Genomic DNA, 6,058 nt, shown 5'->3' on the forward strand with positions numbered 1-6,058 from the left:
ATATACAGAAGATCAGCTTAGTATACATTAAGTATGGATTTCAACAGTTTGCTCCCACACAGAAACATAAAGTGAAAAATAATAGATGATTTTTTAAAATGATGATGAAATCAGAGCAGACCTATTGTCATGTTTAATCCCAGTGAGAGTCAAGTTGGGAATTGATAATTTCTTTTTTTTTTTTTTTTTTTTTTTTTTTTTACAGAGGATCAGTTTAGTATGCATTAAGTAAGGATTTCAACAGTTTGCACCCCCATCGAAACACAAAGTGAAATATATTGTTTGAGTACTCGTTATAGCATTAAATCTCAATGCACAGCACATTAAGGATAGAGATCCTACATGAGGAGTAAGTGCACAGTGACTCCTGTTGTTGACTTTACCAATTGACACTGACAGGAGTGTCAAAATAGAAATAATTTTTAAAAACTATACAAAAGATCAGTGAAACTAAGAGCTATTTTTCAAGAAGCAAAATTGATAAATCATTAGCCCACTTTATGAGAAAAAAAGGAAGATCCAACAAATCATTAGGACTTATTACAAACAGCTATGTAACAACACACTAGAAAATACAGAGTACATGGATAGATTTTTGGACATATATAATTCATGAAAATTGAAGGGTGCAGACACAAAAACTTAAATAAAGCGATAACCAAGGTTAATATTGAATCAGTAATAAAGCAGCCTACAAACAAAGAAAATCCAATATCCCAGGTGAATATAGATGAAACATTCCTCAAAAATATATTAACATATCAAGTCCAACAACCCTTCAAAAATATCAACCATTCTGACTAATTGGGATTTCTCCCAGAAAACAATTAACAAAACAAACAGGCTACTGAGAGATTGGGGAAATATTTGCAAAATATACATCCAATAATGGATTAATATCCTGAATATAAATGAAATAAATATGTGAAAGTGATACTACATTCTCATATGTATAACAACATAATTCACATCAGATAAAACATAGATTCAGCCTTGATGCTCTTCACCTGATGATTGGATAAAAAATATTTTATATATATGATACATACATATATTAGTATATACATATATAAACTTATATATACACACAATGTAATATTATTCAGTAACTTGACATTTGCAGCAAAATGGATGGACTCAAGATCATAGTGCTAAAAGAAATAGGTCAAACACAGACAATTATGTTTTCATTATTTGTGGTAGTCAATACATATGGAAAATTTAAAAATTATGTGGATATTAATAATCAATATTGCTTCACTCAACCATGCCATGTTAATGACAATGCACTCTTCTCCACATTATGATCATTGTCATGTATCCTTCACTCTGTGATGTTAATATTGCTGTTTCCAAGAAACAATAGTATATATGAATAGGTATTCCATGCCAACATTTGAAGGGAGTGCGGCCAAATGTTAAAATATGTAAAATATCAAAAAAGAAATCTAGTTTCAGCCTTACCCCGGTCTTATTGAACCAGAAACTCCAGGATTGGGGACTTAACTGGGGCAAGAGGTGGTTCTGACAATCACTGATACAAGGGAATTGAGAGTGAGCCATTTATTAAGTGTAAGGAGAGACACATTTGGTATTTATGAGGTAGAGATAGAGGAAAACAAAAACTTTACATAAATGAATGCAGAGCATTAAAAATTGTTCTTACTACTCATACTAAAACTATCCATATACATATAACTATCCATATACATATAAATAAAGGCAGTTGCTAAGCCCAAATTAGCACACATACTGTCATTTGCGTATAAACCAAATTATGTATTGTTCAATTTTCATACTCTAAGAAATTTAGCAGGAACTAAGAGATAAAAGATAAAAGAGATAAAAAGCTCTGCAGAGTTAAGATCAGTTTTATTGACATTAAGTAATTCTCACAAACAGTGAGCTAGTGTCCCTTTTTCCCCACATCCTCGCCAGCATCTGTTGTTGGTAGATTTCTGAATGTGAGCCACTCTAACCAGGGTGAGGTGAAACCTCATTGTGGTTTTGATTTGCATTTCCCTGAATGCTAGTGATCTTGAACATTTTTTCATGTGTCTGTTGGCCATTTGGATTTCCATTTTGAAAAATGTCTATTGAGGTCCTTGGCCCATCTTTTAAGTGGGTTGTTTGTTTTGATGTTGTGGAGTTTCTTGATTTCTTTGTAGATGCTGGTTATCAACCCTTTATCAGTTGCATAGTTTAAAAATATATTTTCCCATTCTGTTGGTTGCCTCTTCACTTTCCTGACTGTTTCTTTTGCAGTACAGAAACTTCTCAATTTGATGTAATCCCAAATGTTAATTTTGACTTTGACTGCCTGTGCTTCTGGGGTGTTTTCCAAGAAGTCATTGCCGGTACCTATATCTTGCAGGGTTTTTCCAATGCTCTCTAATAATTTGATGGTGTCAGATCATAGAATTAAGTCTTTAATCCATGTTGAGTGAATTTTTGTGTAAGGTGAAAGGTTGGGGTCTTGCTTCATGATTCTGCACGTGGAAATCCAATTTTCCCAGCACCATTTATTGAATAGACTGACCTTACTACAGGGATTGGTTTTGGATCCTTGATCAAATATGAGTTGGCTATAGCTGTTTGGATTGATTTCTGGTGTTTCTATTCTGTTCCATTGGCCTATCCATCTGTTTCTGTACCAGTACTATGCTGTTTTGATTACAACTGCCCTGTAGTATGTCCTGAAATCTGGTATTGTGATGCCTCCAGCTTTGTTTTTGTTGTACAAGATTGCTTTAGCTATTCGAGGTCTCCTGTGTCTCCATATGAATTTCAGCATCATTTTTTCCAGATCTGAGAAGAAGGTCTTTGGTATCTTGATTGGTATTGCATTGAATCTATAAATTGCTTTTGGGAGAATGGACATTTTGATGATATTGATTCATTCAATCCATCAGCATGAAAGATTTTTCCATTTCTTGGTATCCTCTTCTATTTCTTTCTTTAAGGTTTTGTAATTTAAATCGTAGAGATCCTTAACGTCCTTGGTTAAGTTTATTCCAAGGTATTTGATTGTTTTTGTAGCTATTGTGAATGGGATTGATCTTAGAAGTTCTCCCACCACCGTGGCCTTGCCTGGGTATACAAAGGCTGTTGATTTTTGTGCATTGATTTTATACCCTGCTACTTTGCCAAACTCTTCTATGAGTTCCAATAGTCTCTTAGTAGAGTTCTTTGGGTCCCCTAAATAAAGAATCATATCATCTGCAAAGAGGGATAGTTTGAGTTCTTCCTTCCCAATTTGTATCCCTTTAATTTCTTTTTCTTGCCTAATAGCTCTGGCTAGAACTTCCAGAACTATATTGAATAGCAGTGGTGAGAGTGGGCATCCCTGTCTGGTACCAGATCTCAGTGGAAATGCTTCCAACTTTTCCCCATTCAATAGGATGTTGGCTGTGGGTTTTTCATAGATTGCTTTGATTGTATTGAGGAATGTTCCTTCCAAACGCAGTTTGCTTAGAGTTTTCATCATGAACGGGTGTTGTATTTTATCAAATGCTTTCTCTGCGTCTATTGAGATAATCATATGGTTTTTCTTCTGCAGTCTGTTAATATGGTGTATCACATTGATTGTTTTGCACACATTGAACCATCCCTGCATGCCAGGGATAAATCCCACTTGGTCTGGGTGGATGATCTTTCTGATGTGTTGTTGCATTCTAATGGCGAGAATTTTATTGAGGATTTTTGCATCTATGTTCATCAGGGATATTGGTCTGTAATTCTCTTTCAATGCTGCATCTTTTTCCGGCTTAGGAATTAAGGTGATGATGACTTCATAGAAAGAATTTGGGAAGACTCCCTCTTCTTCGTTTGTTCTGAATAGTTGAGAGGAATTGGAATCAGTTCTTCTTTAAATGTCTGGCAGAATTCAGCAGTGAATCCATCTGGTCCTGGGCTTTTCTTTGTTGGGAGGGCCTTTATTACTGTTTCAATTTCTGTCTCAGTTATGGGTCTGTTTAGGTTTTCGATGTCTTCCTGGTTCAATTTAGGTAGGTTGCATGTGTCCAGGAATCTATCCATTTCTGATAGGTTTCCCTGTTTGCTGGCATACAAGTCCTTGTAGTAATTTCTGATGATTCTGTTTATTTCTGTGGTGTCTGTTGTTACATTTTCTTTTTCATCTCTGATTTTATTGATTTGGGCCTTTTCTTTTTTTAGTTAGTTGGTCCAATGGGGTGTCAAGTTTGTTTATTTTTTCAAAAAACCAGCTTCTCGCTTGGCTGATTTTTTGGAATGTTTTTCTTGATTCAAACCTGTTGATTCCTTCTCTGATTTTAGGTATTTCTCTTCTCCTACTAGATTTGGGTCTGGTTGCTGTAGGTTTTCTAGATCCTTGAGGTGAATTGAAAGCTCATCTATTTGATGCCTTTCCAATTTCTTGATGTAGGCACCTATTGATATAAACTTTCCTCTTAACACTGCTTTTGCTGCATCCCATAAGTTTTGGTATGTTGTGCTGTTATCCTCATTTACTTCCCAAAAACTTTTGATTTCTCTTTTGATTTCTTCTATGACCCATTGTTCATTCAGGAGCATGTTGTTCAATCTCCATGTGTTTGCGTATGCTCTAGGGATTCCTGAGTTGCTAATTTCCAAGTTCATTCCTTTATGGTCTGAGAAGCTGCATGGTATGATTCTAATTCTTTTGAATTTGCTGAGACTTGCTTTATGGCCTAGTATGTGGTCAATCCTAGAGAAGGTTCCATGTACTGCTGAGAAGAATGTAAAATCTTTAGCTGTAGGATTGAAAGTTCTGTATATATCTGTTAGATCCATTTGGGCTATAGTGTCGTTTAAATCTACTGTATCCTTGTTGATCTTCTGTCCTATTGATCTGTCTATTTCTGAGAGTGGAGTATTGAAGTCCCCCAGTACTATTGTATTGGGGTCTAAGTCTCCCTTTAAGTCCGTTAATAAATCTTTTAAATAAACTGGTGCCCTGTAGTTAGGTGCATATACATTGGTAATTGTTATATCTTCCTGTTGAATTTACCCCTTAATCATTATATAGTGTCCCTTTGTCTCTCTTAACAGTTTTTTGGTAAAGTTTATGTTGTCTGATATTAAGATGGCTACGCCCGCTCTTTTTTCATTCCTGTTGGCATGGTATGTCTTTTTCCAGCCTTTCACTTTCAGTCTGTATGGATCTTTGTTGGAAAGATGTGTTTCTTGTAAGCAGCAAATAGATGGGTTTTGTTCCTTAACCCAATCAGCCAATTGGTGTCTTTTAACTGGACAGTTCAGGCCATTCATGTTCAATGTGACTAATGATAAGTGGTAACTTTGCCTTGCCATTTGCCAAAGATAAGTTCTAATATATGCTTTGAATTCCCTGTGATCTTTTGCTGTGAGCTTTCCTTCCTTTACCTTCTTTCATATTGATGACCGTGTTTCTGTGTTTCTGTGTGTAACACATCTTTAAGCATCTTTTGCAGGGCTGGATGAGTGGCAACAAATTCAATTTCTGTTTGCTATGAAAAGTCTTTATTTCACCTTCATTCACAAATGATATCTTTGCATGATATAATATTCTGGGCTGGCAGTTTTTCTCTCTTAGGACCTGGGCTATATCTCGCCATGCCCTCCTAGCTTGTAGGGTCTCTGATGAGAAGTCAGCTGTGAGTCTGATTGGAGATCCTCTGAGAGTAATCTGATGTTTCTCTCTTGCACATTTTAGGATCTTTTATTTATGTTTCACTGTGGAGAGTTTAATTACAACCTGTCGTGGTGAGGATCTCTTTTGGTTGTGTTTATTATGGGTTCTATGAGCTTCCTGTACTAGGATTTCTCTGTCCTTCTCCAAACCTGGGAAATTTTCTGCTAATACCTCACTAAAAAGGCCTTCTAATCCTTTCTCCCTCTCATGCCTTCAGGAACTCCTAGAACCCGAATGTTGGGTTTTTTCATAGTATCCTGAAGATTCCCGACAATATGTTTTAGATTTCTAATTTCCTCTTCTTTTCTTTGGTCTGACTGTATCCTTTCCTGTTCTCTGTTTTCTAAGTCTGATATTATCTCTTCTGCTTCACCCATTCTGTTT

Source organism: Oryctolagus cuniculus, chromosome 4, assembly GCF_051225735.1.
Source record: "Oryctolagus cuniculus isolate XC-2025 breed Fujian yellow rabbit chromosome 4, ASM5122573v1, whole genome shotgun sequence".
NCBI lineage: Eukaryota > Metazoa > Chordata > Mammalia > Lagomorpha > Leporidae > Oryctolagus > Oryctolagus cuniculus.